The following is a 25,959-nucleotide window of genomic DNA, read 5'->3' as shown; positions in this document are numbered from 1 at the left end:
GTGGGTAGTTATAGTGAGGTCTGCATTTCCATAGAAAGAGCATTTTTTGGTTAGCTAATAACTTTAGTTACGAATCTTCACAGAACCGCCCAGAAAAAAATGTTCATCCACCTCAGCTCATTCCTGGAAAGTTTCAGGATGATCAGTCAAGCGGGAGCTGAGGAAAAAAGGTTGGGTCCAAAAAAACAAATTTCCCCATGCATTTAACATAGAAATTTTTTTCAAAAGTGCTACAAACAAAACGGTTGACTTTGATTACACCAACTTTGGCAGGAAGCTAGATCCTGGCCCAGAAAACATGCGTTTTGTGATTTGGTGTGAATCCATTCAATAATTTAGTAGGAATTAAGGTCCAACAATATCTGTATATCTGGACGGTTGGGTTCGATGGACTCTCCTGAGAGTCCAGCGAGCCCAACTTAATAATACGAAGGATTCTGATTGACCAAGGGGGCTTTTTTCCCTTGGGTCATTCTACTCCCACAGGAGCAAGGCTCCTGCAGGACCAAACGCTCCCATTGGCTGGCGGCAACATGAGAAAAATGTTGCGGCAGCCATTACAGGACTCAGGGACTAAGTCCCATGTCCTGAAAATGGTTTTAAAAAAAAAGAAATTAGGGAGCGGAGAGTAGATACCCTTCCCCCCTAGCCATTGTGGGGCCGGGTACTAGTGAGACCCAATCTGGGGCCAAAATAAAAAAAAAAAAATCCCTCTGCAATCCTGCAGTACTCCCATGGGATCATATGTGAAAAAATATCACAAAATGGCAGCTGCCATTTAAAAAATAATAATGATGACCCCCTGGGTCGGCCAGGGCCCGGGGTTAAATGTATTGTATCATTCGTAGTCTAACTACGTGGTTTTTGCTGTTTACCACGTAGTTAGACTTCGCGGTAAATAGCGGCCCCAGATTGTGAATTCACAATTTTTAAATGGTTCATGAATTGCATTTAAGGAATCTCAAATTGGGATTCCTTAAATGCAATTAATTGCAATTTAGCGATTTCTAGAATTGCGATTTTTGCATTTGGGATGATGAATCCCAAATGCAAAAATAGCGCTCGCAAAGGGCCAGATTCTCAGAATCTGGCCCTTTGCAAGCCGATTTCGGCTTGATGAATCTACTTGTTAGAGCTTTAATTCCTCTAGTAGAGTGATTATACAGGGAATCTCCAACCTGTTAGTGCCTAATGAGATGATAAAAAGGCGTGCCGCTCACGAGGAAAAACAATCTGAGACCAGGTGGAAGGATGACTCACATTATGGGGTGTGGACGCATTAGCAAAGAGGTGCTGCTCCTGCTCGTGACAAATGAAATGACTGTGGGAGCAGAATACAGGAAAATGTGCATAAAACATTAGCTTTAATTGTATTTTTTATCATCATCACCCAGCAGTGCAACACTCTGTAACAGTGAAAAGAGTAATTATTTCCATCAGTCTCCTGTAAAATAAAGCACATAATGATATGATAATATGTAAGCAATAATCACTGTTTTTGGCTGTGGGGTTGTCACTGTTCTGCTAAGCAGTATAGTGTTCTCCACACAGATGTTAGCTTCCTTGCTTTATTGTACCTATATGACCATAAAAAACATGCTAGGCCCTTTTGTGGTTAATTATACTTGCAATTTAGAGTTACTGCTATATTCTGCCTTAAATAGGGGCAATTGCTCTAACTTATAAATCTAGGACAATGTGATGTAACGCCACAATACACTATATGGCGTTTTACATCGCAGTGATGTTTTTAGGGCCTTATCATGTGTGCCCCAGTAAATTGAGATCTCTGGGCAGGGATTTCAATGATAAGAGGTGCGATATTTATTGCATTACGTAATTAACATACTAATGTACGAACCTCTGTTCAAATCCAACAGGTCATACCACCAGAACATAGGTGACAAATGGCAAATAAATAAGGGGACAGCAAAATCCCCATGTTATGCCCCATTTTAGAGTGTTCATCTCGGAACAGGCAGTAACTATGGGCACCTCAGTGTCAGATTTTTTATCATATGCTCTAATTATCCCAATCAACACTGGCAACATTCATGCCAAAATTTTGAAATTAGAAAGAAGATTTGAAAAAAAAGAATCAAGGGACTGTACTTTCCCCAAACACTTTTATTGAAGAAGCAGAAATTTAAGTCAGGAGACTGCTAAAATAATGCAGTTTTTGGCTTAAAAAATCGTGAGTCTGGCGTCTGAATTGGGTCTGTTGGCATGCATATCGTAATCAGGTCCCAAGTGCTGTAAATAACACAATTTTAAGTAGTCAATTTACTGACTTCGGAGTATGAAAGGATGAGGTGGCAGGGTCAGCCAGGACTCAAACTTGTGACTTTCAAATCATGGCAAATGAGCCATCTTAGATTTCAAAGCGTAGCTAATAACCGCCAGAAATAGGTCAGTTAAATCTCAGAGTATTGTTACTGTAAATAATAGGCAGCAGATTATCGCGTTTCAAACTGTGCACACACGCACACTTTGTAAGAAAAAGAGAAAGGAATGCAGACGGACTGCTTTTTCTTGAGCAGCAGTAATGTTTTGCTGTTACCATAGGCAAACACACTGTGATTCCTTGAGAGAAAACACTGTATCAGACCACTCCCTATGTGGGTCTACCCTGAAGAATAAAAAAAACACACACAGAATTAACAGTTTCCTTTCACTTCAGTTCAACGTCAGATGGAGATTATCTAAGCTATATGTTCTCACGTTTGCTTTTTAATATATCTGAAGCTTGGGGGCAGGGTTGGACTACGATGGAAAATGGGCCTCAGCAGCAAAATAAAAGAGCCCTCTCCTTTCCCCATTAGTGGATTAGATAGCTAAAATATCAGAGCAGTTTTGAATTTGTAAAGTCACACTAGATAAGTGTTTGCAAAGTATGGAAGACTGCATTGATTTGAACTTGATGCAGGCAATAGTATATTAATGTCCAGCAGATCAACAATAAAACCGGCCTTGCAGACCACAAAACAAGCCCAAAAACGTAGACCCCACACTGATCTTTCAGACCAGCCCATCTGGCGCTGTCTGATTGCCCTGCAGGCCAATCTGACTCTGCTTGGAGGAGGTATAAAAGGTGGTCCCCATTGCTACTCTATGCCTGTTCAACACAGTAGCTTTTGCAAGGAGATAACAACTATTAACCTACTGCATTAAAGTACAGAGAGGATTCTACAGCTGCCAGCAGGAGTTCCCAGCTTATCGGAGGCATATTTCTCTCTTCTGGAACACGCTAAACGGCGTCAGACACACTCAAGCCCCTTCTTATAGCGCACAGCAATGGAGAGTAGCCTTCAAAGAAGTCCATGCCGCTTAAGGGGCATCCACGCTCATCGGGATCCTACAAAAGTAATTTCTCTGTCCTACAGGCTTGCTTTGTGGGAAACTGTGGTGATGTCCCTTGACCTTTGGAGAGGCATGGAATGTGATGACATCTATGGAGTGTGGGATGTATGTGTGCTCCATGCCTCCATTTGACAGTTGTTTTGTGTGCCCCTTAATGTACCAGGCGTGTCCCATTTACCTTGTCAATAAATACCTTTTATTTTCACAACAAGAGTGTGGAACTCTTCTTTACAAAGATAGCGAGAGAGGAAAAAAAAGGTTTGTTGAAAAATTATTGTGAGTACTATATTTGAAATCATTGTTTCTAACAGCTGTGAATTTGACGTACATCTTTTACTCTATCAGGGGCAGAGAAACCTTCCTGGTTGTGGAGCGCCTTTTAGGAACGTACTGGTCGATTCAAAGTAATTAAGACTCTTTTGTGCATTTTGGCAAACGTGGGAGGAGTTGTGACACATTTTGGCTATGTTGTCACGGTTGCTGAATGGCATTTTCATTTAAACGTTTGGAAAACCCCACTTTGCAGCGTCGTAACCCCTGCGATGCTCATGCCGAGCTCAGCTCGTCATGAGGCACGGTGCTCGTGTGCTCATGACGAGCTGAGCTCGTCATGACCACACCCAGTTCTATTATGGCCCAGCACAGGAGAAGAATATCTCAAACATCGATGAGTTAAAACAGGAAGATCTGGGGCTTGGTTCAGCACCCTCTGAAGATGGGGCATCACATGCCTACAATTTTGTCACCAGACTACCTTTTAATTTCCACATGAAGCAGAATACTTTCAGAAAACAACCACATTCACAGGTGACAGCTTAATGGGCTCTTTATCATCTTTAATGAGAGGAATGATTTCAGGTCTGAAGCTCCAGCAGGCCTGCCATCTTATCTCCTCACATGAGGTTTTTATTAAACTGAGCAAAAGGGTTTGGTACTAATGGCATAACCTTTTGACCCTGCAACCCTCATAAATCGCTCTACTGTTCTGTGTACTGAGAAGTTTCCTTTTCAAACATTTTGTCTCTTCAAGTTAATATTCCTTTTTCTGAAGCACTGCCATAGACTGCTGTGGGAAGTTTCATTTTCAACAATTTATCTATTCAAGTCACCCTTTTTATTTTCCGACACACTGCAATAGACTCTCTGGGAAGTTTCATTTTTTAAACAACTTATCTATTCAAGTCAGCATTTCTATTTTCTAAAGCATTGCAATAGACTGCCATGTGAGACTATTTTAACTACATTTTTACTGCAGCTTATTTAGAGTTAATTCCCTATACCACGTCCTTTATTTTACTATTTATATTTCTGTATGGGGAAAACTAGGAATTTAAAATTACACAATCTTGGCATGGCTCACTCTCAGTGTAGAGTGGATACTTAAAGCTCTTTTTCTTTACTGGAATCCAATATGTAACATTGTGATATGGTATCTCAAGATTCTCATTCATCCTCCTCCTGCACCTCTACAATTTTTTTAAGCAACCCTCTAAAATACCAACCACAGCTCAGTTGACAGGAAGTAGAAGGCAAAAAAAACCTCCATCACCTGTTAAATCTATTGCCTCTATGGAGCTCCTTCTCGATGAGATCAGCGCCTTGAAAGCCTATATGGGGGAAACTAACACAAAGCTCTGTCTGTCTAAGAGAGAAAATAGAGTTGCAAACATAGAACATCAAATGCTTTCTATTCAGGATACTGCTCAAGATGTAAGGCACCTCAAAGCAGAAGTGTCATATCTTAAGAAAGTTAGTGAAGATTTAGAAAATCACAATTGACGCAACAAACTTTGTGTTTATTGTCTTGCTGAGGAAACAGAGGGTTCTAAACCGATTACCTTTTTCCCAAGTTTTCCCCCAAAAGTTTTGGACATGCCTAAATCCACGAAGCTTAACATACAATGTGCTCATAGACTTGATCATCGATCTCAACATGCCTCCCCATTACAAAAACCTTGGGGTGTAAATATTTTTTCTGGAGTATCTGGTTCTTCACATAGTTATCAAAGCAGCAAAAACCAAAGGATGTGTTACTTGGTCGGGAAACCCATTATATTTTGTTCAAGATCTGGCTAAACCTACAGCAGACAGATAGAATACATTTCTAGGCATGCAACCAGTGTTACATTCCCTTAGAGCCAGATTTAATCTTTTCCATCCCTGCTTCTATAAAGTAACTTACAATAACAGAAACGTACGAAGATTCCCCCATGCTGTAGAAATTGATTAACAACTGTAAAATGGAAACAATAGACACTTCTAAATACCATTTCACTTCAAGGCTTCATATAACTTTCTTTTTATGTTTCACATTGTTGTTGCTGTATTTTTTACTGTCTATATTAACCTTCTATTTAAGTTCATGTTTTTTTAGCTTTTAAAGGTATACCTTTGTATAAGGTAATAAAGTATATCTTTACCTTCACATCTTAGGTACCATCTTTTTGTGTCGTGTCCAGTAAATCCTCCTATTTTTATACCCATATCTATGGCTTGGATTTTTCCGTTTCTACTCCCTCTGGAACCCGGTTGTTGTCATCTTCCCATTTGCAGTCGCACCACTCCTGAATATTTTGTCCTGGTATTTGGTATGTCTTTAGCCTTGATTTGTTTCCGTCAACATCCTTATTTCTTGTATCCTTTTCATGTTTTCTTTTCTCCATCTGCATTTCCTTCTCTTTCCTTCTATTTTTATACTCTCTCCTATATTTTCTCCCTTCTATATTTCATATTCTCCCTCTTTCTCCTTCTCTTTCAATGTGATATTTTCTGTTATATTTCTCTCTCTGCTGAAAAATGCATGGTTTCATTTTTACTCGATTAAACAATCCACGTAATTGTTATCCTTCATTTATAGACTACGCTAATTACACTGCAATTCATGACTTTATGCATTATTAATTGGAATGTAAAAGGGTTAGGTTCACCTATTAAATGACAAAGAGTTCTTACTTATTTAGTCAAATTAAATGCTGATATTGCTTAGTTATATGAAACTCATGAGACCAAAAAACTTGTTAGACATTGGGTGGGAAATGCATTTTCCTTACCAGGTAACGGGAAACGTAATGGAGTTGTTATTCTGTGTAAAAAATCTTTTGATGTTACCTTGTTATCACAAGAATCCGATCAAGAAGGTCGGTGGCTCCTTATAAGATTGTAAGTAAAGAAAATACCAATATCTGTTTTTAATAGTTATGCACCCACACATCCTGATAAAACATTATAGCTCTCAATTACACCCAAACTGATGTATATTTTTGATGACTACATTTTTGGTGGGGATTGCAATCTGATAATGGATCCTTTTTTAGATCGCTCCTCCAAGTCGTCCTTTGTCCCTTCCTACAATCACAAACAATTCACCACAGCCATCAAACAAAGATCCCTTATTGATTCCTGGAGAATTTGCAACCCCTGTTTGCAAGAACATACTTTTGTCTTCCCTGTTCATTTATCTTAATCTAGGATTGATTACCTTTTTGTTTTTAAACCCTTAATCACATCTTACGGTGCAATTTTAATTTCTGATCATGCACAGGTAATTCTAGAGCAACACCTCTTTCCCCTTCCACCCTAAAGTTAGACGTTGGCGCTTCAATACTTCTCTTTTATTGGCTTCCTCTTCCACAACATGTTTTGATACTTTTATAACAGAATATTTTGCACTGAATAAATCTCCTGACTTATCATTTACAATTATTTGGAATATATTCAAATCTGCTTCTAGAGATTTTATCATTACTTATGTTTCCCCCAAAAAGTAAATACATTTAAAAACAAGCACTGTGTTTAATGAAACATATTAACTCCTTAGACAATCCTACTTCGTATCCAAATCTAAGACTTGTTTAGATAATTTAGTAAGGCTAAATTTGATATTTTTTTAAACTCTCCACGGAAGAGGCAAATTCGTAGCTCCTTAAATCTAGTTCAAGATACTGTGGTGGTCCAAATAAAGCAGATAAACCCTGAGCAAATGATCGTAAAATTAGAAAAGAGCTAACTAAAATAGAAACTATTTTGCAAGATGATTCATTGTCTCTTTTTAGAGACAATGATATCCTTAATGAATTTACTAAATTCTATCAAAATCTGTATACGCCAGACTTAGATCCTCTACAGTTTGATAATAACTCATATCTTTCTTCTATCCATAAGGAATTAGATTTGTGAAACCATTCTTATTATTGAAACAATTGATGCTTCATACACAGCTAAGTGCCAACAACCCTGGGGCAGGCCACAACATTTTCAGGAGTAATTATACACAGCTTTATGCCTACAACCCTGGGGCCAGCAGCGTTTTCAGATCTCCTGCAAAAAGGCAAGAAAAAACAACAAAAGAAAAGACCCTTCAAGCTAACTAATAAAGAAATCCCCCATACCCTACCTTTCCCCTCCCTCTCCTCCCTATCTACTCCGCACTAGTACTACCTTGACCTAGTCTGTCAAGCAGGGCTATCTATTCCTATTAGCATGTGGAAGTTGAGCCCCAGGATACTGCCCAGGAGGGGTCTTGAGATGTCCTGCCCAAGAATGGAGGAGTCGTAAAATGCGTAGATATTGGGGGCATGTGGCCTCCCGAAGTTCGGTCGATAGGATCTGAATGAATGGGGACCTTAGGCCAGCATAGCTCTCTTCTTTGTGATCCGCCACCATTCACATACGCTCCATTGCCAACATTAGCCAAAGCTTATGGAGCCATGTCGTACGGCCCGGAACTGTTGGTGTGCCCCACCTGGCTAAGAGTACTTGTCTCACGGCCAGCAGTGCTAGGGCCATCTATCGCCCCCTTAGGGAGCGTAGGGGGAATGTCAATGGGTTCAGTAACCCCAGTTGCGTGTATGCTGGGAACCTCGGAATTTCAGTATTAAATGTCTTATCTATATTGTCTAAGACTTATTTCCAGAAGAGTTCCAGCTTGGGGCTGTGCCATAGTAAGTGGACCAGGAAGCCTGTCTGACCGCAACCTCTCCAGCTTTTTTCAGATCGGCCCTTGTCCCAGCAGAGTATATGCGCGGGAGTGAGGTACCAATATGTTAGCACCTTATACGCAGACTCTGCCCCTGCTGTGCTGTGTGCTGTGTGATGGGCTCTAAAATATATGTCCTCCTACTCCTTGTCAGATAGAGCACGCCGGAATTCCTCCTCCCTCTGCTGTTGACCCTTGAAGCGACCACCTTCTGTAACCCCTGTCAGCATCGTATATAGTTCTGATATGAGGTGTTTGCTGTCATGCTTGCGCACCAGCCATTTTTCAAAAGCCGACAGATTCCTGGAAGCAGCTGTCTGGTATGTTGGGGTCATGTAGTTGAAGGTACTGAAATGCATCAGACCGGGGGGGGCGGGGGGGGGGGGGGGGTTGATCGTAGTCCCATTGCAGTTGGTCAAAAGGGAGCAGACCGCTGGGATCGTACAGAGATCCTATACGCTTGCAGCCCTGATCCCGTCACCTGTTGAAAACCGTTGAGTTATGTCCCGGAGAAAAGTCGGGGTTCCCTGTGATTGGGGTCATCAGGGTGGGGAATATCGTCAAGGTCTTGGTGCACACCTCCTTGTCCCACACTCTCATTGTGTGCGATGTTACAGGAGAGGAGTACAACCCCCATGCCCTGTGCTTATGCAGGTGCCAAATCTATCTCCGAATGTTAACTCCTGTGACCGTCTGATCCATGAAGGACCAGTATTTCTCCGATAATGGCTGGTTCCACTCCAATATGTGGCAGAGATGCGTTGCTTGCAGGTACCTATGAATCAGAGGTAGTCCAGCTCTACCCTCTCGTTTGGGTCGTGCGATCTGTTGAAGGGCTATACAGGGTTTCTTGCCTCCCCATACAAACCTTTTGATGGCTAGTTGCAATGAGTGAATTGCCTTCGGGATGGCGCTAAGGGCAAGGACTGGAAGGTGTATAGAATGCGTGGCAGGACCCTCATTTTGACTGCCGAGATTTCCCCAAATCGGGCTAGACCCAGACGATTCTAGCTATTTAAGGCCTGTGTTCTCTGCTCGATGAAAGCAATGTAGTTTAAAGTCAGCATCTTGAGTATGGTGATAGCCAATTTAATTCCTAAATATGTGTCAGGAAGCACCTGACCCAACCAAGGGAGTAGAAGAGAATGCACAAGATGACCTAATCTCTTAAAATATATCTCCCCTCCTTTATTTTCACCCCCCTCTGTTACATGGTATAGTACCCATCAGCTGGAGATCGAAGAGGATGCACGAAGAAGTGGTCCCTTTAAGTGGAGTCCTAGTAAACCTGAGAACGCTGACCTCAGGAGTCACATGGCATTTAAGGGCTGTTTACGGAAGCCAGAGGGTGCGTTAGTAGAAACAAATAAAACATCAGAGAAAGGAGCGGCAGAGTCAGACGACTGTTCGGAGGACCGGGGACCCAAGGAAGAGTCAACGTCAGTAACCAGAGGCACAGCCAAGCCCAGGCACTGAAGCAACCTCAACGGGCGAGGTACAGCCAGTCCTATCACGGAAGAGAAAACTGAAGAAACTGGCGATCTGGCACAACAGAACATACCAGAACTACCCGATCCACGACCCCTGGCTCCAAGGTGCGTGGGTGATTATGGGGGTACTTAAAGGGAAAATAAACAGAAAGTAATTGAGGAGCCGCGGAGGGAGGAGTGGGAAGGAACAAAATTAACGTATGGGAAAACCTGGAAGAGCAATTTGTTGCTTGGTTCATTCTGCTGTCTTTTTTTTGTTTGTTCCGACTCTCCTCCCCTTCACGCTTTGACACGGAATCTGGTGTCTTAAATCCTTTTTTTATGTACCCCTCACTCCCTCCCTTACTCAAACTAAGAAGAAACAAATCATAAAACAAAACACTTACCTGAGCCTTTCTTTTGTCCGAGGGATGATGGTGGCCAGGAAGACTCCTCAAAGGGACTGACTAGGAAGACCCAGTGGAAAAGGAGACAAGAAAAGAAAAAAAAAGACATTTAAATAAGTGGTTGAAGCACATATTATAATATATACAAAGACTCCTTATAGGCACTGATTCGATTCATATTATAAACTCTCACAATACGTTTTGGTTTGCTCCGCCCATGTTAGTGGGAACGTTCTCTTCAGTTAGTTCTTCTGGTCAGAAGCCACTGAGAGGTTCAGATTCTGGGATTTACCTAGGTTTCCCTTCAATCCTGAGACCTCTCCAAAGTCTCTCAATTCTGTATCTGCAGGTCGTCATGCACTTTCTCGGCAAAGGTGCCTAAATATAGTGCAAAAAGGAGTGGTGATAGAGGGCACCCTTGGAGGGTACCCCTTGCTAATGGAAACCAGTCCGAGGACCCTCCGTTGACTCTGACGAAGATCCTTGGAGCACGATATATACAGCCAACCCACCTAATAAAGCCCTCCCCGAACCCAAAGTGTTGCAGCGTCTCAAACAGGTAGGACCATTTCACCCGATTGAAAGCCTTATATTTTGGCGTCAATATTCAGCAGAGATATGGGGCTGTGGAAACCTCATTCCACAGGGTCTTTCATTGGTTTGAGTATGACTGATATTGAGACTTACAGCATAGAGTCTGTTAGAGAGCCAGTTTCCAGAAAGGAGTTGAATAGTCGTGTCAGCAAGGGTGCCAGCTCTGGACAGGACATTTTGTAAAATTGCACCGTTAATCCATCAGGCTCCGTGGATTCATGCAGGTGAAGGTGTGTAATGGTTGTAATAACCTCCTGGATACGATAGGCTGATCTAATTGTTCTGCCATGGCCAGCGACAATCTGGTGACAGGTATATTTTGTAAGTAGGTGCAGGATGATGCATGTGGTAGGTCTGACTCAGAGTACAGGTTTTGAGAAAAGTTTTGAAACACCTTCGCTATGTCCCGATCAACCTACACTGTGATACCAGCCGGCTCGACGTCCCTATCGTCTTTGCTCTGAGCCTTTGTGCCAGCATTCTTCCACATTTGTCACTGCTTAAAAAGAATTTGTGGCAAAGTCTCAGAAGAGCGTATTCAGCTCTGTCCAAATCAAGACGTTTCAGGGAAAGTCTTTTTTTCTCTAACTCCCTCCATTATCTGGGTGCCCCTGTTCGCTTGTGTATTGCTTCTAATTCTGCAACTTCTTGCTCTATGCTCTGCCTTTTCTCGTGACGTATTCCCCTCCCCGCTGAGATAGCTATACATTTCCCCTGATTACTAGATTTAGAGCCTCCCAAACTGCTGCTAAGGCCCTATCCCCCACATCGTTAATGTTTAGGTAGTCTAGGATTCGCGCACAGATCTTCTCTTCTACTAACTTAGACTGTACAAGGCTTTTTCTCAGTCACCATCCTGATGGGCTAGAGGGAGGTGTGACCATTTTAAGTGAGACTGTGATCATGCCATGTTCAGAAAGAGACTGTGGTTCAATGGTGAGATTGTGAAGGTTCGGGCCTGCACTGCTGAGGCTAAGAAATGGTCTATATGGGCATAAGTCTTGTGCGCTGCTGAGCAATATGTGTAATCTTGCGTATCTGGGTGATGGCTATGCCAGCTGTCCTGTAACCCGATTCTGCAAGCCAGTGCAAAACCTCTGCTGAGAAAGATCCCGTCTGCGCTGATTTATGACCTGATCTCAGCTCTGCCCTGAGCTGTCAAGAGCTGCATCCATAACCAAATTAAAATCCCCACCTATTAAAATAGTTGCATCTGCAGATGTTATAACCTCTCCCAGTGCCTTGAATATGAAAAATTCTTGTTGTGTGTTTGGCGCGTATATGTTAGCGAGAGTGAGTTGATACGTTTTCCACTGTATCTTAACTGCTAATAGCCGTCCCCTGATGTCAGCTATTGTAGCAATAAGCTTACAGCCGAATTTTGCACTTGAGAAAATGGCAACCCCATTAGTCTTTGGGGATATGCTGCAAGACCAGAGCTGGAGGGGAACCTTCGGGAGCGCTTGCAGTGGGTATCTCACTGCATGAGGTAGATTTCTTGGAGGAGGCAAATTTCTTCCCCAGAGTTCTCCAGAAGGGACAGAATGGCTGCACGCTTTAATGGATGGTTAAGACCTCGAACATTGAGGCTTATGATTTTCAGGGATCTGCCCATGGAGTGCATGTGAAAAGGGATATGCACGCTGTTCTGTGTATGTGCCATGGAGTGCGGGCCCCATTTGATCTATGATTGTTCTTGCCCTGATAGCTACCCTGACCTGAGAATTGTGGTGCTGAGGAGGAAACTAAGAAAAATAAGAACTACCCCAGGACAAACCCCGAAAACCCCCCCAAACAAAAGTAAGTGAACATTTGTATCTCACTAAAGGACATCAGTTTGTCAAAGGAAGAAATCACATGGGGCGTGCGCCGGCTGCCGTTGGTGTCCGAAGTGGAATGGTCTCGCCTGAGTCGAATGATAAACTTGTGAAGGAGGTCTGGATTGGTCGTTGGGCGCCTTCCGGTGCCTACCGTTCTACCATTTCCTGATGCCAACGATGCACTGTTCAGGGGGAGTCCAGACAGACCGGCGAAATGGTCAGGGCATTGATCACTGCCTTCCTCGCGTTGTTTATCATTTCCAAATCTGGTTTAGGACTAGCGGATCGTCTTCTGACCTTGCACCATCGGGAGTCTTCGGTTCTAGTAGTCTTAATGTGTCTGCCAGGGCCTACCTGATGGGACTCTGCTGCAAGACCCAGGATCTCTTGGGCCTGTTTTAGGGATTTGATCTGCCATAGCTTGCCTTCATATAAGAATATGATGTGAAATGGATGGCTCTAAAAGTACGAGATACCCTTCTCTCTAAGATGCGTGGTGATGGACTGGAATTTCCTGCGTTTGAAAAGTGTAGTCAAAGAGAGATCCTGGAAGAAAAGCAGTGTGTGACTTTGGAATTGTACTGGATGAGCTTTTCTTGCCTGGAAGAGGATGGATTATTTGATCTGAAAATTGTGGACACACACTAGGATGTCAGGCGGGGGGCTTTATTGCTTTGGGAAGACAAACTCTATGAACTCTGTCAATTTTTATGTCTGCGGGGCTCTTGTCTCCCAGTACTTGTTTGAAGAGCACCAAAACGTACAAGTGGATATCCTCCCCTTCTGCCTGCAGCGGCACACCTCTCATGCGTACGTTATTTCTCCGCAAACTATTTTCCAAGTCTTCAGCGGTTGCTTGTAGCTCAATGTGTTGTTCCTGTAGCCGCAGGATCTCCTGTTGCATCATCTCCAGCGCCTTGTCTCTGCCTGTTTCTCTTTCCTCCAGAGATGCGACTCGACCCCTCTCATCCAGGTCGTTCTGCACTTCTGCTGAGAGTTGGGACTGCATGGAGTGCAAATCTTCACGAAGAGAGGTGAAAAGTGAGGTCATGAAGGCTTTGGTTGCTGGGGCATCGGAGGCTTCCATCCCTTCTCTATGATCTTCCTCTCCTGTTGGTACACCTGAGGGGGTGCCTGTTATAGACTGCTTTATCAGCATGTCCTTTACAGATCAATCCTTTTTGACCCTAGCAGTAGCCATGGCAGTCGCAGTTTCAGCCACCGAGGGCCGAGAAGGGAGAGGTTGTTTCTATAAGTCCTGAGTTGGCCACACTAGAATCCCGTGTTCCTTTCACCCTTATTGTTTTACATCCGGGTCTTTGTGAGTTTAAAGTGAGGTGTCCAGTCACCCTAGTACGATTGCACAGGGCTAGCCCTGTGCCAGTCGACCCGCCTAAGGCCTTGTTCCCCGGGTCTTGTCCCGGGTTATGTCGGGCGCGATGGATAGTGAAGGGGGAGATTACTTTATGACTTGCTGTGTCTGTCGAGTTAAAAGCTGCTATCCGAATGCAATACGATCTCCAGGTGTCTTATCTTAGTGCTTTGATGTATTTAGGTGGTGACCTGTGAGGAAGCAATGCCCATCTGCGCAGTAAATATTTGGACTGGGCTGCCTGCTGGTCTTGACTCATATGCACCCGGGATCACTCCTGCCGATGCCTTTAATGTTGCGCTATTCACCTGTCTCCCTCCCAGGATGTCCGTGCCACTTTCTCCTACGTGGGCAAGCGTCTTGAGCCGCACTATGAGACTCTACCAGAGGAGGCGCAATGTCCACTCTCTGCGGGGTAGGCCTCAGCAGTAGACAGTCTCTCGCAAAAGAGGCCTGATCTTCAGGGGTCTCTCAAAGTCTGTTTAGGCTCTCGTTCCATGCCGCACCCCCGCTCTCAGTGCATGCTCCATAGAGCCTATAGCAATGTCATCTGCTCCTTGCAGGCGCGCAGGCACTCTCTGACTCATCGATCACACATGCGGGGGTCAGCAGCTCCATGGTCTCCCCCGCTCCTCCTCGCCATCAGTGGTGTCTCAGCAGGAATGGGGCCTCCACCCGGCTCATCGTTTGGAGGCCACTGGTTGTCCAGGCCCCCTCTGTAGATTGCCTTCAGACCCAGGGGAGCCACCAGGGTACCCCCGCGACCGTCAATCGGTGTCAGGAGCTTTCACTCCCCAGCTCGCTACTCTTGTGCCTCGGTTTGCCTCAGCTAGGTCTAGGGGGACTTCTGGCCCACGCAGCTCTGCCGGAGAGATGCACACCAGCTCCACTCTCTCTCTGTCTGCCCCCATCGGCCGTTAAGCCTCCAGGCCGTGGGCGTGCCCTAGTGGTCCACGTCTTTCTGCAGGCAATGCTGCGCACCTTTCCTCTCCCGAAACTGGGACCCCTTCTTTCGGACCTCTCCCCTGTATATCACAGGGCCATGAGTATGCAACACTCCTGGAGCTCTGGGTGCTCTGGATGTGGGCCTCAGCAGCCGCTCTGTCTCCTCTACTTCCGGTCAGATTTTTAGCCAGGCATCCGCCGGTTTCTCCGATGTCTGTGGCGGCTTGTGTAACTGATTGCGCGATCTGGTGCATGACCAGTGGGCACTCTGTATGTCTGAGGCTGTTCCAGGTTGCAGGACTCAGCTTCGCGCTGCTAGGGCCCGCACAGTCCCTACGCCGGGATCACTCACCCACGAAGTCGCTTCCTCTCGACAAGAGGGTCGGGGTGCCTCGCCGGGTCTCTGATGTGTCCTCCCCCTTGAGAAGCGTTCGTCACCGGGCTGCTTTACGATGCTGAGAATTGGTGGCACTGGAGGGACTTGGATGCATGTCTCACCCGGCTGCCATCTTGTCCACGACCCCAGGAATTCGATTTAACTTCTGATTTTTTTCCCCTTGATTCTGATATCACAAATTATGATACTCGTACTGCCATTAACTCTATTAAAAAGGGTAACGCTCCTGGACCTGATGGTTTTCCTATTGAATTCTACCTTCATTTCTGTAAACAATTGATCCCAGAATCACATTGATTATTTACTTTCTTAACTTCTTCCAATTTTGCTGCCGGGACATTTCAAGAAGCCTTACTATGCCTTATAGCAAAAGACAATAAAGATCATAAGTTATACAAAAATTATAGACCTATTTTCTTACTTAATTCTGATTATAAGATTTTTGCCAAGATTCTGGCATTTCGCCTTGATCTTCTCCTCCCCAATTTAATTGGTCGTGAACAAGCTGTTTTTGTGAAAGGTAGACAACTCTCTGATAATACCAGGCTTTTCTTGGATATTCTGAGCTAATTTAAAGCTTATAAACATTCTTTAGCAGCCATATCCTTGGATGCTGAGAAAGCTTTTGATATACTGGAATTTTTTATTCTCTGCACTTTCATGGTTTGGTTTTGGGGAAACGTTCATTAACTTAGTTTCTCTTTTATATTCTTCCCCTTCCACATCTATATTTGTTACTGGCAGAATCTCCTCTCCTTTTCTTTTACAAAGAGGTGTACAGAAAGGTTGCCCCCTATCGCCTCTTCTTTTTATTCTGGCTCATGCACCTTTTCAATCTAAAATTTGACAAAATAGTGCCTTACAAGAATTCAAATATGAGATAAACAAATGAAGTTTCCAGTTTACACTGATGATATTCTTTTATATATTACCTCTCCTGATTCTTCTTTACAACCCTTTTTAAATGTAGTTTACACTTTTGCCTCACTTTCAGGTTACAAGCTTAATTCTGACAAATGTGAAATCCTTCCACTTAACAAATGGTGTATCAAACATGATTTCACCTCTTAGGAATTTCTTTTGAACCCAACAAAAATTTTAAATTGCTATTAGCTAAATCGCAAATAGCACGTCGCATTGGAAGCATGCTGAAGACATCACAAACAGGAAATCATTCCGGCCCATGCTTCTTTCAGTGCCCAGAAAGTGAGAGGAGGAAGCAGAGTGCTGGAGCTGAGTAGATTCACCATCCAACTTGCAGTAACTTTCAGTGCACCAGAATGGATCAACCAACATCAGGGGAACATGCCGAGCCCAGGAACCGCGAATTGAAATTCAGCAAGAAGGAAATGGGAAACCTCATAGAAGAGGTGGCCAAGAGCCATGACGAGCTCACTGAAAGTGCCAGAGGCTGAAAAACGCAGGATATGGCTTCGTATCAAGAGCAAGGTCAATGCTGTGGGGGTCACCCACTGCAGTATTGATGACCTCAAGTATGACCTGCATAGCCGTGCCAAGGAGCGAATAGCAGACAGACTGAAGGAGGCCAGGAGTACTGGAGGGGGCCCATCTACAGTTCCTGATAATAGAAACCTGGTGGAGTCCACAATCCAGCCAGAAGCAGTGGTGGGAGTGATCCAGCTGGACACATCCGGAGCGGCCAGTACCTCATAAGGTAAGATGCATGCAACCATACACTTCAAAGTACTGTTCAATTGTGCACATCCCCTCAGTCCAACCCCAGTGTACAGGCCAAACTCAAGTCCACATTTTCCCTCATATGCCAAATGCATTATGGGAGTTGTAGGTATGTCAGACAAGTGGGTAGTTAAACACAACAATTGCCAGTAAAACACCCCAACACTGCATGGCAGTCAGTGATTGCAGTCAGTGATTTAATGTGAGCCAAGTATTCTTAATGTCACACAACAGTAGCCTTAACACAAATTAACATTGCACTGTTTCACCACACAGATGCAGCAGAAGGAGACTCTGAAGACAGTGAATGTCTACACATTTCGGAGACTCCTGCAGAGACTGACGTGGAGACACCTGTTGCCCCAGCAAGCGCCCCCCCCCCACCCACAAAACGCAGGGCCCAAATTGTGGTAAATATTTGATTTACCGTCTTAATTTCTATGCAGGTAAGTACTTAAACAAAAATAACTCAATCGGAAAAAAAAACGCAGAGTCCGTGGTGTTAGAGTTCTTAGGGGTTTTATTCCTTAAAAAGGAATGGGTCAGGTACCGGATGTCGGGTTCCTGCCACCACTGGGGTGCAGGAAGGGATAGAGCATACTTTATTGACATTACATTACTTTTATACTTAATATACACAATAGAAGTCAATGCAGAAGGCGTAACAGCTGAGAGAAACAAGATAAGGATACACACGTGTTAGCAATACGTAATCAGAAGGCGTGAACTAAGGCGTGCACAGAGGTGTGTTCTAGAAACGTCACATGTAAGTGTCAGAAGTGGGTGGCTCTATGACAGAATAGTGCAGAGTCAGCAGGAATCGGTAGCTAGGATGCGCGCGCAGCTGCATGACGTGTGATTGACGTAAAGTTGGAGGGTGCAGGGGACTTGACATTTACACTAGAGGAAAAAGACAGAAGTCTGGCATGTCAGATCAACTCGTTCCTATATCATATCTGGTATCTGATGTTTGGGAACCATATTATCTAGAAGGAAAAGGTCTCTCGGACAGAGGCTATTCTATACTGACTGTGAGTGCGTGTATAAGCGTCTAGGTGTCTGCATGAGATGCGAGGGGGCATGGGCCTACCATGGTAACAGAGACTATGAATTACTCGGACGGAGACAGTGAGGCCGGGCCCTTTGCTCTGCAGCTGGAAGGATGTTTACTTAAACTAGTAGGCAGGAATGTATTTTTGAGGAGCGGAACAGATAATTCGAAGGTTGAATACAATCTTGGCAGGCAACAGGCTGAGCTAAGCGCCGTGAGCCGCGCAGGGAGTAAGGCAGAGGTCACGGGTACAAGGGCCGGCCCAGGCTGAGGCATTTCAGAGTCTGAAGGCAGGAAAAGGCTCGATGGCAGAATTCAGGGCCTACTTCGCCTGGGCTGGAAAACGTGTAAAGTACACCACAAAAAGACGTTGGCAAGGCATACTTAGAAACGGAATATTCAACCCGTTCAGGGTGGGTCTGAAAGAGGACATGTTAACGTTGGACGCAAATGTGTTTGCGTCTTCATAGCTGGCACAGGAGGGAAGTTACATGCACTTTAAGTTCGTACATGGAGACAGTGGGGTACACGTTAGGGAACATTTCTTGACCATAAAATTTATATTTCCTCAGAATCCCATCACTGCAGCCCATGGAATCTGAGCCGGCTCCTGAACTCGCTCCTGTGACTATCCAGCTTGTGTGAACACAACACCTACACCCTAGGCACAGGTCCGACAAACATGGAGGCGCACATCAAGGGCCCGCATTGCTGCTCAGGATGACCAGGCTCCAAATGTGTAGGGTGGCGTGGAGTCCCAGATGTTGAGGGTGCAGTGCCTGCAAGTAAGACATATGGAGTCAATCCAGCTGCAACTAACCAAAATTAGCCAGTAACATCACAGGCATGACAGATAGTGTGCGAGAACTAGCTACAGCAGTGGTGGAGGGAAATAGGCAGACCAACGCAAGAATGCAGGAGCTAACCAGGGTGATGCTTGAGGGCCATGACTCACAGAGGAGCAAGCATCAGCAGTTCAAGATGCGCATACCAGGTCAAACAACAACTTTTGCAACACTACTTCATTGCTGTCACGTCAGTCCATGGCCATGCAAATTGAAATGGGCCATTGTTGTGGGGTTGTGGCCAGGGCCCTTGGCCAAATAACCACTGCTGTGGAACAGATCCAGGCTACTTCTGTTGGTAGCAGCAATATAACAGGGGAGGAGGGGAGTGAGGAGGCATCCAGCCTTAGCAGCCTGTCAGTGCCAGTGACCACTGCCAGAAGGCGCAGTACCCACAGCGGAACACCTTCTGGTCCACACCAGGGGGATGTTGCAGATGCAGGCGAAAGACGTTTGGGGGAGCGTGGCAGTAAGCGCTAAACTGACTTGCCCTTCTTCATTTGCCCATGGTGACGTAACCATGGACAAAACCAAGATAGTGATTGAGTTCCAGGTCCTGGAATAGGTTAATTTGCTGTTTTTTTAATGCAATCACTGTACTATTTAGCACCATTCTCTGTGTGGCAACATAATACTACATGGGCTCATGTTAGTAAATACTTTTCTGTTTGAAATTTAAGTTTCTTGTCTCATCATTACATACCTCAAAAATAATGTTGTGTGATGTCTGCACGTCTCCTTTGCCCTTCTGCTGAGCTTGCCCCGTGCTCTTGTCGTAGTTGTGCTGGTGGCTGGTTGTCCCCCTCAGACTTACTGTCAGATACTTCAATGGGTATACCTCTCCTGTTGGCAATATTGTGCAACATGGCACATGCAGCCACAATCCAGTAGCAGGTCTCTGGCCGGTACTGCAAAGCTCCACCAGTTTTGTGTAGGATGCAAAAGCGACTTTTCAGTAGTCCAAATGTGCGTTCAATTACATTCCGTGTGCTTCTGTGTGCTGTATTTTATCTCTGCTCATGTGGTGTGACTGGGTTGAGGTATGGCGTCAATATGTAGTTCCACGCGGCGTATGCACTGTCACCTACAGGGTAGTAAGCACAGGGTTAGCGACAGTGATGCATTGACATTTTGTCTATTTGTGTTGAGAATAAGTATATGTGTTTACCAAGCAGATGTCCTTCGCCAAATTCACCCCATAGAAGATGGGTATGGATGCCACTGTGTCAAAATATATAGGAGTCATGTGTGCTTCCAGGGTATTGCGCCACAATGTTAGGATTTCCTGTTCCTGAACATGTATTCCTTAGCTGCTGGGGGACAATTGGGAACATGCATACAATTTATGCAACCGATCACATGAGGGAACTGTGCTACCTGGTGGAAGTCCTGTCTTGTTCAATTATTGTTGGGTGGTGGGGAAGGTGAAGTGGGTATGGATCCTTGTCATCATGGTGTCCAGGAAGGATTTGAAGAAATGTGAAAGGAAGCTTTGTGATACCCCTCCAGCTCCAGCTACTACCCCCTGGAAACTGCCTGAGGCAAGTAGGAGCAGGCAACATAGGACCTGGACATGAGCGGGGATAGCATGGGTCCTACGGGTCTTGCGCTGCATTAGAGGCTTCAGTTCTGCTATTAGGTGTAGGATCATTGCACCGTTCAACCTGCACTTGTTGTAGATTTCATCTTCTGTTTGTCCCAACAATATGATGCGCACTCTGAAAATCCGCTCCTGTATTCTTCTTCTGCGATAGGCTGCTGCATGGATCCTCATCCTCCTCTCCATCACGTAGACCGCTGCCGTTGTAAAAAGCTTCAGGGGTCTTCTGGGTCACTTTAAATAGGTTTCTGAGTGGTTGCACCTGTGTGATTTTTTTTCTCCACCTTACCACCTGATTGTGATTCCCCTTAATCTGCACTTACAAAATAGCGATTTTCCTGCGAAACGCTATTTGCGAGTTTACATGCATTGGTTTGCGACTCTTTATTAGCGAATCGCTATTTGCTAAAGCCGTTAAGGGACTCACAGATAAGGATTTGCATAATTGGTTCTCGCAATATGTGTGAGTACGTATTTTGAGAATTTGTGTGGTTTTTTCAGTAATTGGATTCCTGCATTGGGAGGGGCTGAATTGCGCTCGTAAACAGCCTTTTTTGCGATTCACAATTTTTGTGAGGCATTTTTTGCTTGATGCATGTGTCTGTATATCACTCAATACTACTACTTATCTGTCTAATTTATCTAACCATACTTCACAATGGAATCTGCTATTTCTCTCCTGGTGGAGTAGGTTAGATTCTATTAAGATGGTTTTAGTCCCCATCATTCTTTTCTATCTTTCGGCAATTTCAATTAACTTTCCCAAATAGACTATTAAAAAAATGTATTCAATTCTCACTGCGTTCTTATGGAATAATACAAAGTATCATATATCTTTGGCCAAATTACAAAAGCAAAAACAGCAAGGGGGAGTTAATTTTAATATTTTATTTAATCTTTCTTCTTTGCAGACTTTTTGTCCTTTACTAAATGCTCTTCTTCCATGTCTCTTACTATTCTCAAGAATGCTTGCAGATAATTACGTATATTTTATATTTATTCTATCTTTTATAAAGCCGGGAGAGATAAAGGTCTATCATGGAGTCATTAATAGATACATAACCACTCACCTAGCTCTTTTCCGCAGGCTCAATCCATCTTTCACTTCCCTCTTTCTTATCAATACAAATTTCAGTCACTGATCTCTTCTATTTCTGCCACAAACCTTTCACTTTATTCATTACCCATTTCCCCTTTTTCTATTTCACCTATACCAGCATTACTGCTAACTGCCCCTACTGCTTCTCACCTTACCTTTCCCCTATTGACTGTTAAAAACCAACGCTAGAATTACAACGAGAAGCAGATCTTCACACCTTCTTTCCTATTCCCTTGTTGAAAAAATGATGGCTTAAAATTAGCAAGAATTGCTCACAATGTCCTGCCAACACAACTCAAACACTCTTTTTTATTTATAAGGGCCTTCTAATCACTCCTGCTTTTTTACACAAATTTGATATTGCCACTCCATTGTCTTGTTGGTCCTGTACTGCATCAATGTCTGATATTAAACATATTCTATTTGAATGTCCCACCACCTATCAATTTTGGTTACAAGTATGGAAACAAATTGGCTCTATTTTTCATACAAATATACCATTCTCCTTAATAATTTGGTTTTAGGTAGTCTTTCTGATGATTGGCTTTGTTGTACTTTTAATATACAAAATGTAGACCTATTAATTGCTATTGCATTTCAACAGATTACTATAAATTGGAAGAGTGCACTTCATATCTCCTTTCAAGCACGGTGGTATGGTGTTTGTTGTAATCATAGACTAGATAAAGAGCATACTGTTCAATGTCTCTAACTATTATTAATTGTAAATTCTGTTTATTAAATGTAAAACATACAGCACAAGCCAAACACATTAAAGACTCATGTCCCTGTAAAAAGAGCATCAAATAAGCCCACATTCCATGATACATTATGCAACAGCTTAATGAGAACATGCATATCAGGATCTATCACATGTAGAATGCAATCCGGCCCTACATAACAAATTGTGGGGCATATTAGCAAGAACCTTGTTAAATTTATCGCTGTTTTAGCGCCAGTTTCCTGCCACTAAAACTGCGATAATTTTAACGAGGTTCTTGCTAATATGCCCCTGTAGCTCAATATAGGGGAACAACACTCATCCAAGCCCCGTCTCCATTGATCTTAACAAGAAACCCATTGTCGGGAAAGCGTAGAAAAATAAGCCCAGAGGCGGGAGGAAAAAAATAAAATAAAACAAGGATCCCAGTAACCCAAGTATTGAACATGAGCCTCTCATTGGTGCTGCAATGGAAGCATTGTGGACGCTCTATGGATGTAAACACATAGAGGGGTAGAGAGAACAAAAACACAACAAAGACACGAGAGTGGCAAAACTAATATGTTTTGAAAACTTCCCTCACTCACACACAAATGTGTGTGACATGCTTCATCATCTGGTCTGCTTACAAAACGCCCTGGCATAGCCACGCTCAGGAGGGAGCATAGGAAGGGGAAACACAAAACAAGACAAACCAAGAAACATAAACACAAAACAATGTAGATGTGACAAAACAGTGATAACACAGTGAGTATCAACCTGTGACTGGGCATAGTGATAGAACAAAGTGCAGCATGAGAAAGTGCTTTAAAACTGCCTCGTGGATACCCTTTGAACCTTTATTTGTAGGTTCCACGACCAGGATTAAAATAGTGAAGGATGGGCAGTGTTTGAAGAGAATATTAAGTTCTCGCAACACCCCTCCTTAAACTGCTTGTGCCAACATATTTCAACCGACTTACTGTGCCAATAATAAGCTGGTCACCCCGATCTTCTTCAGGACGTCTACCCGTCCCAGTCCTATTACCCACCTCACCTCAGTCCGGCAAATAGATGGAGTGAGATGGATCGAGAATCGATCAACAAACACGTGTGGAGGATAGTCCCGCCAACACGGGAAACAGGTACTGGAAAGAAGCACAATAAATCATATGCTTTCATGTGTTGTGCATGTTATTGTAAAACATCATTAAAGATTTACATATATCTTGTGTCTTAATGATGTCCCCCTCTATTACAAAGTATCTGGGACTATTATATTAAACAGACCCTATGTGTTGCTCATAAATCCACTCACAACCCTTCATGCCATGAGCAGGTATCAACACAAGAAGGGGGTAATTAAAATTAAAATTAATATATATACCGCTGCCTAAGAAGTACCCCATTCTCCTACAGCGCGACCTGCTGCAGTTAATATTACAAAACCGGCAAGCATATAAGATAGTGTAGATTAAGCCATCTGTGCCCGATTATCATGGCGAACTTACCAAGTTTATCAGTGTATAAAATTCAAAAGGGCGCCCGGCAGGGATGATTCCTTAGAACACAACCTGTGTTCGAGGGAAAGAACAAGAGGCGGGGAACCATTAGTTATGTAATTAGCGGACGACAAGAGATCATTTCCTGCATCCAACGCGGTATTCCCTCATGTCAGCGTGTATAATACCTGCAGGGTTTGAGAGAGTAATCCCATAGTTCAAATCAGGCGCCCCGCAAAAAACACACACACACACACAAATAGTGCCTGCTCCTGGACTGCCGCGTAGTGTGCCGAGCGCAAAGCGGCTTCATGGATTATTAGAATCTCTTCCTTACACGCCCTCCCGCAACCGCTAGGAAGCGTGTACGTGTCATTACGTCAGTGCGTGTGGGGCTGCTTGGAGGTGTAGTATCTCCCGGGGGTTGTCATGGCAACCTGCCCTTTCTAATTCACTGAATGTTCCAACCGAAGGGTCCGCAAACCGTGTTCGAAGGCGCTGTTTGGAAACCCAGCCTATTTTTTCAATCGTATTCTGGTGCACTCTTTGAAAGAAAAAAAAAAGGAAACCTACTGTATTCCTAATGGTGGTAAATTCGTTTTCAATGATGGGTATATCGATCTAAGTACACGCCACCCCCACTCCACATGTAAAAAGGGGGACTGTGATCCGTTATACCCTCAGTGGATGTGAACAAACATAAAATTAATTATTTTGGTTTTTATATGATCTGGTAGGTCTCTCTATCATCCAGACTAATTAGGACACGCGAACCAAGGTGGGTAAGGGAGGAGGGGCATACTAATGCTCAAAGGAATAAAAAACCAACTCCAAATTGAAGATAGCCCTTTGACATGTGATGTCAGAAATATTGTTGTCAATACATCTTCTAACAAACCATAACAGTTCCCAATGCCAGTAGCTCACATTTATACACCAGATATCTTTCATCAAAATTCCTGAATGAGCAGAAATCACAATTCACCTGCTGAACACCTGCCAAGGTATATCATCATTTACACAATATGGCTCTTGAGCCGATAGACCCATTGCTGTTCACGCAGCAATAAAGTTTGATTGTCATCCATAGTATGCATAACCAACTGCAACTTTTGATAACAATCCACCTTAAGTCTTCTGAGGTGTGCCATACCTCTAGGAAATGTGAAGTCAGTCTAGTATTAGATCTGCCACATCTAATAGTGCTGCTGTATTCTGTAATTCGAGTCTTCACCTTCATGCCTACATACTGTTTGTGGCATGGGCACGTGATTAGATAAATGACCCCCTGCGAGTTGCAATTAGTGTGGGATCTCTGTTTCCAAGGGGAATGGAGTCCCAGGTTGATATGCTTTGTGTTAGAAGTTAGATGACAAACGCTGCATGAGCCACAACGCGTGTGGCCCATCAGTCTGGGTAAACCTGTAGTTGTAGTGGTAGTCCCGATCTTAGGGGGTGCCCTAGGACTGGTATGAATTAGAAGATCTTTGAGATTTTGGCTCCGTTTAAAAGAAAATAACGGTTTGTCCACATTCAAACCACCGGAGTTTAGGATCTTCCAATTCCGTAGCAGAGTTCATCTGATCTGTTGTGACGCAGTGTTGAGTGTTGAAACAATGCTGGTTTATTCATTTTTGGTCTGATGGTTTTAGACAGAAGTGCTCTATGGATCCCATCATAAAATATGAATTCTTCCCCTGCTGTTTTGGGGGCCTTCTGATCAGGGAAGCAACAGGGAATTGTCATCAATTATATATAAAGAATAACATTAGAGAAGGACCAAATATGAAAATCTCACAAAGAAAGAAAAACAAAAGGATGCGTCTAGAGAAAACCGCCCCTCGGGCGGAAACTGGGGGTCATCTTGAGGTTCCGTGACGATTTGAACCCGTGTTTTCAATGTTGTCGGAAATACATAATATTGGTATCAGCGAACCGCAAATGATCCATTTAGCATATCCTGGTGTTTTCGCTACGATACGAGCAAGAGTACTCCTGTTATGAACACATTTCTGATCTACCCACGGCATCCATCTTAGATCATGGCAGCCATTTTGTTTTTCTTGCCCTCACATACGCAATAACCTCTGATCACTTCATTTCGATTAAGGACACGTAGCCTTAG

The 25,959-nt window shown here is 43.7% G+C and overlaps 1 long non-coding RNA gene across 3 annotated transcripts in view; it reads right to left on the bottom strand.

Annotated features, from left to right (window-relative positions):
- The window catches only part of LOC147690193 (uncharacterized), a 1,258,182-nt gene that overhangs the window by 50,556 nt on the left and 1,181,667 nt on the right, over window positions 1-25,959 (bottom strand). For all 3 annotated transcript variants that reach the window (XR_015299939.1, XR_015299940.1, XR_015299941.1), the window contains one exon: window positions 10,212-10,271. This is a non-coding gene — a long non-coding RNA (uncharacterized LOC147690193). The remainder of the gene's footprint in view (window positions 1-10,211; window positions 10,272-25,959) is intronic.

The sequence above is a fragment of the Lissotriton vulgaris genome, chromosome 9 (genome assembly GCF_964263255.1).
Source record: "Lissotriton vulgaris chromosome 9, aLisVul1.2, whole genome shotgun sequence".
In the NCBI taxonomy this organism is placed as follows: domain Eukaryota; kingdom Metazoa; phylum Chordata; class Amphibia; order Caudata; family Salamandridae; genus Lissotriton; species Lissotriton vulgaris.
Note: the sequence above shows the minus strand (reverse complement) of the source record. Positions and strands in the feature narration are given on the sequence as shown.